This window comes from Mytilus californianus, unplaced genomic scaffold, assembly GCF_021869535.1.
Source record: "Mytilus californianus isolate M0D057914Y unplaced genomic scaffold, xbMytCali1.0.p SCAF_5, whole genome shotgun sequence".
Lineage (NCBI taxonomy): Eukaryota > Metazoa > Mollusca > Bivalvia > Mytilida > Mytilidae > Mytilus > Mytilus californianus.
In genome coordinates this window covers 100784474-100799373 of record NW_026262701.1, presented here as the reverse complement: position 1 = coordinate 100799373, position 14900 = coordinate 100784474, and the positions used below count along the sequence as shown (strand labels likewise).

At 34.1% G+C, this 14900-nt stretch overlaps 1 protein-coding gene across 4 annotated transcripts in view; it reads right to left on the bottom strand.

Moving 5' to 3' along the window:
- LOC127702111 (WD repeat-containing protein 7-like) overlaps nt 1-4616 on the bottom strand; it is a 60322-nt gene extending 55706 nt beyond the window's left edge. For all 4 annotated transcript variants that reach the window (XM_052206176.1, XM_052206177.1, XM_052206178.1 and 1 more), the window contains exon 1: nt 4505-4616. The gene's annotated coding sequence lies outside the window, so the exon portion shown is untranslated. The remainder of the gene's footprint in view (nt 1-4504) is intronic.
- Between the last annotated feature and the right edge of the window lie 10284 nt (nt 4617-14900).

Below are 14900 nucleotides of genomic sequence, written 5' to 3'. Positions count from 1 at the left end.
ATCGGCAAACAAAGTAGCATCACTTGGTCAGCACCTCATAAGGAACATTCATGCCATGTTTGATTTCATCCCATTCAGCAGTACTCTAAAAGAAGACATTTGTATGTATTTCCCATAGGGTCCTATGTTAAACTAAGTCCCCCGCTGCCGGCCATCTTGGATGATGGATCGGCTGCAAAGAAACAACACTTGGTCAACACCTCATAAGGAACATTCATGCCATGTTTGGTTCCATTACATTCAGTGGTTCTCAAAAAGAAGACATTTGTATGTATTTCCCATAGGGTCCTATGTTAAACTAAGTCCACCGCTGCCGGCCATCTTGGATGATGGATCGGCTGCAAAGAAACAACACTTGGTCAACACCTCATAAGGAACATTCATGCCATGTTTGGTTCCATTACATTCAGTGGTTCTCTAAAAGAAGACATTTGTATGTATTTCCCATAGGGTCCTATGTTAAACTAAGTCCCCCGCTGCCGGCCATCTTGGATGATGGACCAACTGCAAAGTAGCAACACTTGGTCAACACCTCATAAGGAACATTCATGCCATGTTTGGTTCCGTTCCATTTAGTGGTTCTCTAAAAGAAGACATTTGTATGTATTTCCCATGGGGTCCTATGTTAAACTAAGTCCCCCACTGGCGGCCATCTTGGATGATGGACCAACTGCAAAGTAACAACATTTGGTCAGCACCTCATAAGGAACATTCATGCCATGTTTGGTTTCATTCCATTCACTGGTTCTCTAAAAGAAGACATTTGTATGTATTTCCCATAGGGTCCTATGTTAAACTAAGTCCCCCTGCTGTCTGCCATCTTGGATGATGGACCTACTGCAAAGTAACAACACTTGGTCAGCACCTCATAAGGAACATTCATGCCATGTTTTGTTTCATTCCATTCAGTGGTTCTCAAAAAGAAGACATTTGTATGTATTTCCCATAGGGTCCTATGTTAATCTAAGTCCCCCGCTGTCTGCCATCTTGGATGATGGACCGACTGCAAAGTAACAACACTTGGTCAGCACCTCACAAGGAACATTCATGCCATGTTTGGTTTCATTCCATTCAGTGGTTCTCGAAAAGAAGACATTTGTATGTATTCCACATAGGGTCCTATGTTAAACTAAGTCCCCCGCTGGCGGCCATCTTGGATGATGGACCGACTGCAAAGTAACAACACTTGTTCAGCACCTCATAAGGAACATTCATGCCATGTTTTGTTTCATTCCATTCAGTGGTTCTCTAAAAGAAGATATTTGTATGTATTTCCCATAGGGTCCTATGTTAAACTAAGTCCCCCGCATGCAGCCATCTTGGATGATGGATCGGCTACAAAGTAACAACACTTGGTCAGCACCTCATACGGAACATTCATGCCATGTTTGGTTCCATTCCATTCAGTGGTTCTCTAGAAGAAGTTCAAAATGTAAAAAGTTAACGACAACGACGACGGACGCCAAGTAATGAGAAAAGCTCACTTGGCCCTTTGGGCCAGGTGAGCTAAAAATGTATTCCAAATATTGAATCAAACATTTATACAGGGATAATGATTATGCTGTGAAATAGTCGTTATAATTTCACTTATGCTGTGATTCCTGGTTTTAAAAAAGAGGAACCCAACTTTTGCTGATCATGCTGATCAGGAATGTCCCCTGAAAATAACTAAAGTGAAATTCAAATTGTGAACTAGATTTCCGGATCCTTGTTCTAATCTTCATATTTAAGCATCACATCAGTCAAATCATGCAAAACATGTAACTGCCTACATTTGTAGCATGTCTTAAGTCTTCAAAGATCCTGGTCCTTGAAGGACTTGGGCATATGTATAGATAGTAATAAACGTCCTTGGTCCCATACTGTTACCCAAAATATAGTTGATTTTCATCTTGGGTAAAAGGGACTAAAGCCCTCAAACTCCTAGCTGAAACCTAGCTGTTACATAATTAAAAGACAATGTTTGACGTGCCCTTTTTGAATTATCAATCAATGCCCCTTTCATGATTGGCTCCCTGCCCTTTTGAAATCCTAGCTGGAACACTGAATGTCATTTATCTCTGGGATAATTTGTTCTTCAGGAGTGTCTTTGAAACCAGCTTTTTTAAAGCAGTATACGACGGTGGTTGTTTTCACTTTTTTCCATGCGTTGATTACCATATGTATGGCGTCAAGGAGCGTGACTTTTTCAGCTATTTCGGTAGCACTAGCAGTTGTTGTGTCTATCTCTGTTATAGCTTTCTGTACTAACTGACTACAATAATGTCCTATGAGATTTCAGATTATCCCTTGGTCACAGGGTTGAATTATGGCAGTAGTATTTGGTGGCAGAATATCTAGATCTGCATGTTCAAGTCTGTCAGCGGCATCTTTTGGGTGAGAGCTACAGTTGTCGACCAGCATGAGTCTTTTGCGGTTTTGATGGCACGGTATCCGGTCGTTCCGTCCCCAAACCGATCCGGCCCCAAGTCGATCCGGCCCAAAGTCGATCCTTCCCAAGTCGATCCGGCCCACGTCGATCCGTCCCTACGTCGATCCGGCCCCATAATAAAATATGAATAAACTATATTGACTTTGGAGGATTTTGTGACAAATTTTAACAGTATAAATGGAATTTGTAAAAAGTATCGTTTATGGATGACAACAGGTAAGTGAAGTATTGGAGTACCAGTCAAAGAATTATTTTACATCGATACGAAAATGAGTGTGATTGTGTCTGTTTGTATAGCAGCTTCAACATATTTTAATATGAAGTTATTTTCCATGATAACTTTGAATGTCATGGCGATTTTTATTTTATTTAATTCACACACAGAATAGCTAAATAAATATTTACAGTTATAAATAAATACCTATAAAATTTAACTCATCATAATGACTTGTTTAATCAAATCATTAGTCTATAATTGTCAATTGTCTAATGAATGTAAACTAAGGTAATGCCACTCGTAATCACTTAATTCAATCAAATCCTGATTGATTAAAGTTAAGTAATCAACAAGGTCTTTATAGTTTGATCTTTTGTATGGTGTTATGTGTTATAATAATTAATTGTATTTTTTTTTCAGGTAACATCAGAGGCTTCTATAATACATGTTTTTTTTTTGTAATATCGAATATATTCAATATATTTTTTTAAAGTTGACAATATTTTGAATAGTTGTGTGTAGATAAAAAACAAGTTATATGAGTATCCATTATTCTTTATTGCAAGATAATAACAAAATAATTACACTGAATGCACATTTTCACTTTCTAAAATATAATATCAGCATTACTATAATATAACAATAAATTCATACACACTAACAAACACACTATCTCTGACACTCACATAAATATATATAACTCTTAAATCATTTACACTAACAGTTACACTGTCACTTACATAGGGGTCACACTTGCAGCACTACAATAACATATACAGTAACTATCATACGCAGTACATATATAATATATAGAACAACTAACAGCACTATAACTATTCAATTTGATTAGCTCACCAAGATTATTCTAAACATAAAGAATACTCATTAAGCATTTAATAAATAAATGTTATATAAACATATAGATTGTAGCCACATATGCACTAACATAATACAAGTCATACAGTTCACTCAATGTCAATTAAATCACTCGCTGTCAGTGTCTTCTTCTGGTTCTAGGTCTGGCACAGGAATGTCGTACATGTGTCCGACTGCACGAAAGAAGAAGGAGGTGGTGATGGTACCGTTAAACATTTATGAATTACAGTTAATATATATCTTTTTTTTTATTCCTTATGAATATATTTTTTTATTGGGCCGGATCGACTTTAAATATGGGCCGGATCGACGTTGGGCCGGATCGACGTGGGACGGATCGACTTGGGCCAGATCGACGTGGGGCCGGATCGACATGAAAGCGAAATGGCACATACATGTATCTTTGTTCAGTTCTCTCAACCTATTAATGAATATCCCAGCGGTTATCCACGGGTTCTTGTTATTTTTGTAAATTACTGGTAGACTTTTTTTACCCCTGAAGCATCGTTTGTCTTTACTTTTGCCAATTGCAAGTAGTTTACGCTTATCGGTAACAGTCATGTTGCATGCTACCATTGTAGTGATTTTGGTCTTTTAGCTTTTTGCTGCCTGCAATATCATTGTCTTTGCGAGTTAGTGTGCCGTCGGGAAGAGCCCTGTCTCGTCTGCATTGTATGCATCATTTGAGTGGCACTGTGCTAAAAAATAACAGGCTTGGTAGAATGTTTTCTAGATAATTCTCTGCTGCTTTAACGTCGGAGTCTTTCTTTTTGCCATGCATATTTTTGAGAATAATTATGTTGCGTGTTTGTGAGCCAAGCTCGTTTCTGTGTTCTATGATATTTGACCGATTATTCACGTTTAATTAAAAAAATTTCAGATACCTTTGCCGCTTTGGATAACATAAGGATATGATTATGATATAAAATACTTCTAATTGATAATAAGTTACGTCATCCTATGTTTCAAAACCTGCTTACGTGATTAATTTACAGCAAATAAACAATGCACTCGTCTACATTTGTACAATAACACAGAATTAACCAAATGGTTCGATATGTGATGATTTTCTGTAAAAATGTCAAATGATAATGTGCCTAACAGCTTCTTTTCCGGTTACCTACCCTAAAAAGTAATCCCTAAAATGTTTAGAAATAAGAACTAAAATTCATAAACAGACAGTATCAAGCACAATCATAATTTAAGTTATGTTATTATTTTAAGTAAAATAAATGTATTAGTGACAAAATGAAGCAGATAATAATTTACAAAACGAAGTTGGGAGAATATCGCTACGCAAAAAAATAAATACAAAACAAAAGTGGGATAGGAAACTACTTTTATTCGGAAAGAAAGGTGTTTCTTTTTTGGCGTATCTTAATTTACGTTTTCTATAAACAGCATTACCGTAAACATTAGAATGTGATATCCCATTGTTAATAGGGTTTCTAACGGTAAACCGAATATTTGTATCTATGAAAGAATTTAGATTTTTTTTTTATTAAAGTCAGAATTTGTGCCGGGTAACGAAATCCCTGACGTAATTATTTACCAGTGAAACATAGATTACGTTCAATGAAATCTATCATGTCACTTCAGATACGGACACCAAGAACGAACGAGTTGGGATTATATAAACATCGTAAGATTGGGCCAATGTAACATCACCGTTCAAAAAGGAAAGTTTACAACATGGAACGAAAACTCGTCCATTGTTTTGTAAATTTTCGTATAGAGTTTCGTGTGATATTTAAATATCTAAATCTAGGAAAGGACATTTATTGCTGTTATCAGAGACATATAATACATGTCTCTGCTGTTATATAAGATTTATTTTAAATAAGTTCCCTTGGGTAAATTTCAGCAGAGAGAATTATCGACTTAATTAACGCAAAAATATCATCAAGGTATGTGTTGTTGAATTTATCAATTAAATGTCGGACATAATTATATCGATGTTAGTATGCTAGTCCCAGATTAAATAGAAATTCAACGGATATCTACTGAGTTTGACCATAAACTGTGATTCATAACAGTACAGGAACAAGTCTGAAGGGGCGCAGTTGAATCAGAAACTATTTCATGGAAAGATGTGTAGGAGGACCAAGCAGCAAGGATTTTTGGCCAACAATCAAGCCCTTTTTAACTAATAAAGGGTCACATTTTTCTAAAGATCTAATCTTATGTGAAGACAATAAAATAATCAATAATTAAAATGAAGTTGCCGAAATATTTAATAACTAAATGTTGCCAAAGATATCGGCTCAAAAGATACAATTATTGATGAACACCATGCATGCATCCAAGCATTAGAGTAATTAAAGAAAACAAACCAGAAAGAGAAGAACTGTGTTTTAGCCCAGTAACTTCTGAGTTTGTAAAAAAAACAAATCAATAAAATTAATATTAAAAAGGCAACAGGAAAAGATGGAATCGCTTCAAAAGTATTAAAACTATCTGAATCTGAATTATCCAATCCAATTTCTAAATTAATAAATAAATCATTTGAATCAGCTGTTTTCCCAGATAAATTAAAGGAAGCACAAGTAATACCTCGGCATAAAAAATCAAACACTCTAGATAAAGGAAACTATAGACCTGTAAGTATATTGCCCATGATTTCAAAAATTTTGAGAGGTCTATAGAAACTCAACTTGTGGAATATTTTAATTCTTTTTTCCACATTTTCTGTCAGCTTTTCGAAAAGGATATGGATGCCAAACCGCTTTATTAAAAATAATTGAAGATTGGAAAAAGGCTTTAGATCAGAATAAATATGTAGCAGCTATATTAATGGACTCAGTTGTCCAAGGCTTTTGGTTGCCTACCCCATGACCCCCTCCTACTAAAACTGATTAAAATCCTATGGTGTCTCCCCCTCGGCTTCTCTTAAACTTTTGGAAAGTTATTTAACTAATAGAAAACAGTGTGTTAAAGTAGGTACTAGTTCAAGCTACTGGCAATCAATGTTTAAAGGGGTGCCACAAGGGTCTATACTGGGGCCGACACTATTTAATATTTTTTTAAATGACATTTTCTATTTTATTCATAAAAGTGAACTCTATAATTATGCAGATGACAACACCCTTTCATATGCAGATAAAGACTTAGATCAAATAATTAATACTCTAGATGATGAAAGCAAAATTTTGATTAATTGGTTCTCAATAAATAAAATGAAAGCTAATCCAGAAAAATTTCAAGCGATAGCTGTAGGTAAAAAAACTAAAGACAAAAACTTAAAATTTAAATTAGAAGGTAATGAAATAGAATGTGAAGATAACGTTAAACTTCTAGGTGTAACAATAGATTTTAAGCTAAATTTCAATGAACATGTCTCTATAATATGTAAAAAAAACATCTAAACAGCTAAATGTATTAAAAAGAATTGGAAAACACCTGACTAAACTTGGAAAATTAACAATTTATTATTCTTTCATAATGTGCAACTTAAATTACTGACCACTAGTTTGACACTTTTGTGGGGAGGTTAATACAAAAAAGATAGAGAAAGTTCAAGAGAGAATATTAAGATTTATCTATGAAGACTATTCAGCAAGTTATGAAGATCTACTCTGCAAATCAAAATTACCATCTTTAAAAATAAGAAGAATGCGATCATTGGCTATATAAGTTTTCAAAATTATCAATGAAGATTGTCCTGTTTATCTCCATGATTTAATACACTTAAAGGAAAACACTTACTCTTTTAGATACCAGAATACAGCCGACCTACCACATGTAAGAACAACTGCATACGGCCTACAATCTTTAAGGTATGCGGGAATGAGCTGCCAGATGAGCTACGTAAGCAATCATCTTTAAATCAATTCATGAACTTGATAAATTCTTGGTCTGGCAGCTCATGCCAATGTTTTGCCGGCAAAACCAGTTATTTCTGTTCATTATTTTTAGTTTAATGCTTTGTTTTCAGCATGGTAAAATTATTTTGTTATCTTTACTATAGTGCTTCTGCTGCTTTGTGCTAATTTAAGTTACTTAACTAATCTCTATGTGCTTTTTATGTGCAAACCATTTTCTTTTTCTTTTGTGTTTTTATCTCATAAGTGCATGCTTCAGTGTATGTTTAATTTTTAAGATGCTTTAAAGAACCGTTAGTTTGTGTTGCATGTTTATGTATTAATATGAACTCTTGCTTTCTATGTTTAATTTATGTGTGCATGACTTGATATGTATGTTTTGTTTTATTGTTGCTCTGTCGGTTTTAAAAGCTCTTCAGAGCTTATGTTTGTACTTGTATTGCATATAGCGACTTTAAATAAAGGTGTATGTCTTATGTCTATGTCTTATTATGATCTCCATAATGGAACGCCTACAACATGTCGATAAATGTATTGCTAAAAGTACTAGTTGAGCAGCTTACCACAAAATCATGCAAATGGGGATACAAGCATGACACTTTGTAAGAATTAACATGCCTTTAGGTGTATTCAGTCATATTAAGGGGGTAGCTACGAAAAGAAATCCATCTTATCATGGCGGCCATCTTTGATTTTCAAAATGGCGACTATCCTTGTACAAGACATCCAATGTTTTTCCCTTTTGCATACATATTGCTTGTATTTTATACAAAATGTTACTAGGTTGAGTGAGTGAAGGTTTATTTGTCTTGTTAAAGTAATACAACATCACTTCCGGTCAAATATCGGTCGATAACTCAGTTCCGGTTTTATAAATATCTTACATTTGACCGTACTACCACACGCCAATGTTTAAATCATAGTACTTTGATAGTTATTAATTTGAAGCATCTTTTGTGGTTGGTCTGGTTCTGTGTGATCTATTGCGGGATAGCGGTTGGACTGCAGGAATCGTTCTGATCAAGTTCTAATACCCCTAACACTTGACTAGCGCATCAAGTAACCGCATGTGTTTTTTTTTTCATAGCGAAAATCCCGATGAATCAGTAAGATTTGACAATTTTATGCGGTGGTGTGAAGAAAGAAAAGTAAGTAGACCTCACTTTGAATTTTGGTATTCGGTTTTTGAAATTCAGCTGTTGGTTTTTTCGTACATTCGATCATTACGAAAGGCAGATTTTGAGCTTTACAAACCAACGTTGTCTTCCTTGACCCCATACTTTTTTGGACTTGATCATATCAACTGTGCTACATGGCTTCCTATTCGCAATATGGTTTCATTGGAAACAAAAAACCCGATATTTACAGAGAATTCATAAAAGGGCACTTCACTGTGAAAAATAATCAAATCGCGTTTTCTCTAACATGGCGATAGACCAGGGTCATGAAAAGAATAACGCTATTGTTAAAGATGATAGGGGTGCCGTAGGGCTAACCGAGGATCCAGCTGCTTTGAGACGTTGGATGGTAGCCGGACCAGAAATCAGTAGACTGATAAGCCAGTTCGACGAATGTTCGTCTGGAAGAAGGAACGCAGATGACAGACATCATGACAATTTTGTGCCAATGCAACGAGATTCCATTGACAAAGTGAAAAGACTGAAGACTGTCATGAATGATTATGGAAATCCATTTCTTGAGGATTCTGGAGATATATACTAGAAAGACAACAAAGACATTGTACGATCAGACTCAGGGAAACTGTTGCAAATTTAACAAACTGGATGCAACCAGTACCCTGACTTCAGAACCCGATTGCAAAAGAAGGCAAACATTTATGAACCTATTAAGAAAAACAAGTTTCTGTTGTTCAGTCGCCAACCAAAGAAAAGTTCCGGTGAAACAAAAAGCAAGTTTGGCCTCGCACGAGAAAATAGCAGTCTATTTCCAAGGCTTTTATAATTCATGTCCTGTCAAAGCAGACTATACGACTTGGAAGAGTTTTTCAGTCACGAAAATCAAAAATTTCCTCCTTCATTGTCTCAAAGTGGCAAAATCAATATTGTTGTTAAATTACAGCTTATTCAAGATCTGGAAGCTAAGGTGGATTTGCCAAGAGAAGAACCTCAGTCAGACATGGTAGTAGTTGATGGTGCGGCTATGGTAAATTCGAGACCACCGCGTGGAACATCCACTTTTGTTGAGTACACGAAAGATGTGATTTTGCCGTACATTAACCACCTTACTTCAAAGCATTCAAAAGTAGACATTATATTTGATATTTACATAGGAACAGCCTAATAGCACAAACACGTTAAGGGCATACGATACAGTAGCAGGGGCAGATAATAACGTTTTTAAAACTTTTCGTGTCGTTTTCGCGACGTTGTTAATCAGAACGTTGTAATTTCGCGATGTTTCTAATAAGAACGATTACATTTCGCGACGTCGCTTTAGATGTAGTCACATTTGCGGAAATCCACTGACGTCATAATCCCGATTGCGCGAATTTGAAAAAAGTACCTGCAATGAAAATCGGCAAAATCACGATAATTATTCCTTTATTCATTAATAAGGAAGTCAACAATATTAACTTCGAATGGGAAAAAATCAAATCCACATTCTTTATTTTGTATGTCTGTTATTTCATATAGAAAATGAATAAGAGATATGAAACACATAAGACATCGATGAGAGAGAAACCCAACTACACAAAATTTTTTTTTTATATAGTTACTTAACCATTTGGCTAACTCTAAATCGTAATGAGAATTGTACGGATAAATTTAACAGAGACTATCAACAAAATGACAAAAAAACGTCATAAATAATGACAGCGCATCTTACTGCTCCTGACTTTGAAAAGGTACATTAAAGAGTTTAAAAAACATTTTTAGAATTTAACCCGTGGAATATATAAGTGTATGAAGGAGAATTGTCAGTTAAAATGACTCAGTTATAAGCCCCGTATCAAAGACCAAAAACAAAAACGCACCCGTTGATGTGCTAAGCATATACTCTGTGTACATATTGAGAGAGAAAAATCGGCACACAGGAATTAGGTATTTGACAGACCAGAGTTGCAACTAATTGATGTTAAGTTACTGACCAAATACGAAGTCTTTTTGTAAATTAGTTTCTCTGATAAGAAACAAAATATTTGTTGGACCAGACAATCAATGTGGTTGCACTCACTCCTAGATTGAAGGTATAATACAGACAAGTAATTCAATGATTATATGTACCGTAATAAAAAAAAAAACCTGAAGACAAGCTTAGGTAACTTATCTATTGATACAGAATCATTAAATTTCATGCTCTAATATCGACTGCTGTATTGAATGTTATACTACACTGTAATTGACTAAGCTGACCCGATTTAATGTGGGTATGATTTTGTGTTCATGTAATGCCTATAGAGTAGGTCATTAGTTTTCTTGTTTGAATTATTTCACATTTTCATGTCGGGGCTTTTTAAAGCTGACTATACTTTTTCTTTTTCTTTTTTTTTATTGTGTTGAAGGCCGTTGGGAGGGTGACCTTTAATAGCGTTTATATTCGTCATTTGAACTATGGTTGATAGTTGTCTCTTTTGCAATCATACCAAATGTCCTTATTTCTATATCATCCCCCTAACTTTATAATTTTGTCATGTCGGGGCCTTTTGAATAATTAAAACTATGTTCAAGCTGTGTTGTCTACATGAATTGTATGACTAATGTCGGACAGAGAGGCAAATTAATTTTTTTTTATTAAATATATCTGTTTTGTTTCCGAACATTTCTATTCTAAAAGTAATTTACTAGAATAATTTTTCTATCCAAGTTTCGTAACAATTCATAAAGGTTTGGCAAATATGATGCTATTTTACGAGGAGTCAGCTTTATTAATTTTCATGATTAATATCATTGGTTTAAAAAAAAACACCTTGGCTCTACCACTGAAATTGACAACGTAGTATAGTGAACGGCGGGAAAGATTTCACGACGTTGTTGCGAATAAAACTTATTCCAACGTAGTTTGGCGCCTTATTGGCAAACGTCCCGTTTGCCAATAAAAATTAAGGTTTATTGCTTTTATTGAAAAAACAAGCACATGGACCCCCAGTTTTTTCTTTTGCAATCGATCAAGTTCTGTTTCAAGAACGCTCCGCCAAAATTTTAAGAAAAAATCAACGATAGAATTTTTTCTGTACTTCTGTGTAGACGCAAAAATATTTTCAACTTCTTTATTTCACTTGTATTAAAAGAATTTAGGATATAATTATTTATTTCAACCGTTAACTTGTTACAACATGCTGATGCCATGGATCAAGGGAACATTTTACAAAAAACCCGGTTAAAATATGACTGTTCGTTCAAAAGTATTGGTACTTTCCTTAAAAGTCCTTATTTATGAAATTTCAGGGTTTTTCCTTCAAATATGCAAATTTCGAACCAAATTATCTCAAAAAGTAAGTCATGAAGGTATATTTTTCTTTGCATATTTCAAAAGTACACATCGAAATTGACCTTCTACCAAAATTTCAAGAAAAAATGAACGAGGGATCTCTACTGTATCGTATGCCCTTAAGCAAGGGGTGCTGGAATCAGGCTGAAAGTTGTGGACACCAGCAAGACTCCGAAAGCCTTCTTAGCCGAGTGGACGAAAGCAAGACGGAATTGTTTCATACGGGTAGTAGTTAGATCTCATAAGGAGTATAACGAAATCAGAGTTCTATATTTTAATTAGATTGATCTATAGAAAAAAAAATTGTTTATGTATATTGATAAGAAAATTTGTGGTCGCTCTTTGATATAGCATAAAAAAAACCGGTATCAATCCATTATCTTCCAATTACATAACAAACAGCTAGATTTCGAAAGAGAAGAGGCCCTGTTTTTTTTTTGCCGTTTTTTTTTGGTGAGAAATTTGCACTTGTTAATGGGAAATGCATAAATTCAAGATGAATTTTCAATGTAATGACATCATAACTATACTTCAAATCAAGTGTCTACTCAATTTCATTGACATGAAGAAAAATGTTGATTTTAATATGCATTTTCAACCCACCTCTCCTTTATGGAAATATCGTAAGCTTGGTCAAGAAACCTATTTTAAAGAAACTTTCTTACAGCTATTTCAGCAAAAAGTACTTTCTTGGGTGTGCACATTCTTTTCTAATCCAAAATTTACTAAATTGCTTATATTCACTCCATTTGAAGTTGGGTGGATAGTTGTCTCATTTGCAATCATACCACATCTCTTTATTTTATAAACAGTTGATACAAGATACAAGAAATTTTACCTTTACTATACTGATTCGTCATAACATGTGATGTTGCCATTGAAACTAGTCAAATGTGAAAGTTGGTGCTTTTACCTAAAAACCATTAACCTTCGTAAAGTAAAGTTAGTCCAACTATATAAAGATCGGGTTTATGATCATAACTTTTAATTTTGCCTTAAATTTTTGTTTAAATATGGGCATTTTGACAACTGTTCAGTTTACAAATAATAATGTAATTGGCAATGGGTCACTAAATGGACCAGACTGTTTCTGATGAGATCTTAGTCTCAAGTAGCTAGTGATTAGACAAAATACAACAGAACAATTTATTTATTTCTTTTTTCCTAGTAGCCCAGCACCCTGAAGTTTAAGTAGTACATCAACCATTTCTCTTGCGTCATCTTTGTCTGAAAGCAAAAATATAGTATGTTTTTTTTATACAGATTGATGAAGTAAATCTACATCGACAAAATTAAGGTTGTATACAAAATAATGATCACGGAATTATTTATAATAAGACACTATATATGTAGGTTAGATAGCCATGCCATGTTCTAAGTATTTTTTATCACATAGGCTTCTAGTAGGTTGCAGGAGGACAATTTGAAAAACCCATTAAGTCAGCCTTCCAAAACCATTATTCACCCTTTGATTTCCATCCATGTGGAACAATTTTATTTATATAATAATAGTATCTGATGAAAAGATTTTTTGGGGAAACAAAGTTCGTTTTACCCACTTTGTCAGTTCTACTAATCATCTTTATGAAATATTACATACACATGTCTGTAGATTACGTTTTTTTAATTTGAATTAAATCAAGTAATCTTTGGTTTTACTCACGCATACAAGTCTGTGCAACCATAAGGAAATGATTGCAACAAACGAGCATCCTGTCTTCGCAAATATTATGGTTTGGTATAAGTTGGGTTGTGATGTGGTACACTGGCTGTTCACTAAAAATTTAAACAACATTCATTTATTTACAAAACAATGTATAATCAACTTCGAGGAAGTGTGCGATGTTATAGGTGTAAAAAATCGAAACAGCTATTTCAACTACCTGTATCGCTCACTTGGTATTTTTCATAAAAAATTGATGCAATTCACCGAGAATATTTCTGTTGATTGAAAACTTTGTGGGCCAATATTTTGTCTTGCTGTCCCTGATAAATTTTGCTACTCAGTCTATCTATTATCATTATCAAGATATTAGGCCGAAGCACTAAATTTGCTCAAAATATCATTTAAGGGCAGTTACACCTAAGTCGATATATAGAAGGTTTCTGCCATGGCTACTTTTGTAGATTTTGCTTTGCTAATCATGTTTGTTGTTTTTAATTAGATGTTGTTCTTCCCTTGTTAAGTCTGGTGCTTTTGTTGGAATATATATTCAAAAGTAAAGCTTAGCCCTTTATAAAATCAGTTAAGCAAGTTTTATAACATTTTGAAATATAAAAATAACAGATACTTATATAAAACTAAAAACTTTTTTTCTAACGAAATTTATCAATCTTTTATAAATTAATCAATTTTCGGGTGAGAAGCGCCAGATGCAAAATGAGACCCAGTGCCCATGATCTCTAAACTTACTTACAGGTTATATTTGATTTCATAATTGTGATTTTTTTACACTTGTAACCCAGTTTGCTTATAAGGCTTATCTGATTAGTTATATTCCATGTTTGGTAGCGCCCCTTTGAAGCGAATTAAGATAAGACTAAGTTAATACAGCTGCAAGTGCTAACATTTTTTTGATCATAAAAACAGAAAAGAAATAGAAAAACCAACTTCAACCTAGTCAACTCTGTCTGAGAGAGTTGTAACCTTATTTTAAATAATATTATATAATTATTAATAAACTGAAAATTTCAAAATAAATACCAGCTCCGAAGCGCTGGCTATTGGAGGAAGTCCACCAGCAATGACATTGTATTTAATGTAAAACAAATGCTTGCAGATTTTAGTTGATATAACATTGTTTTTATGTACTTTTCGCCAATTTATCCACTTTTAAATCGTTGGACCCAAAGTTGCTAATGTATAATGTGTAATTAATTTATAGATATACCCTTGGAGTATATATACATTCATTTTGTTAATCCGTATTCCTATATCTCATATGCAAGGTATGAAGACTTCTAAACAAATACCAAGACCAATATTAGTTTCTTTCCATAAAGTTAGTTCTTATATGCCAAAAAGTTATAATGTAATGTACAAAATTTCTTTTGTGACCAGTTTTTTGTCTAGTTATGAATTCATAATGACAGAAGTTTGGATATT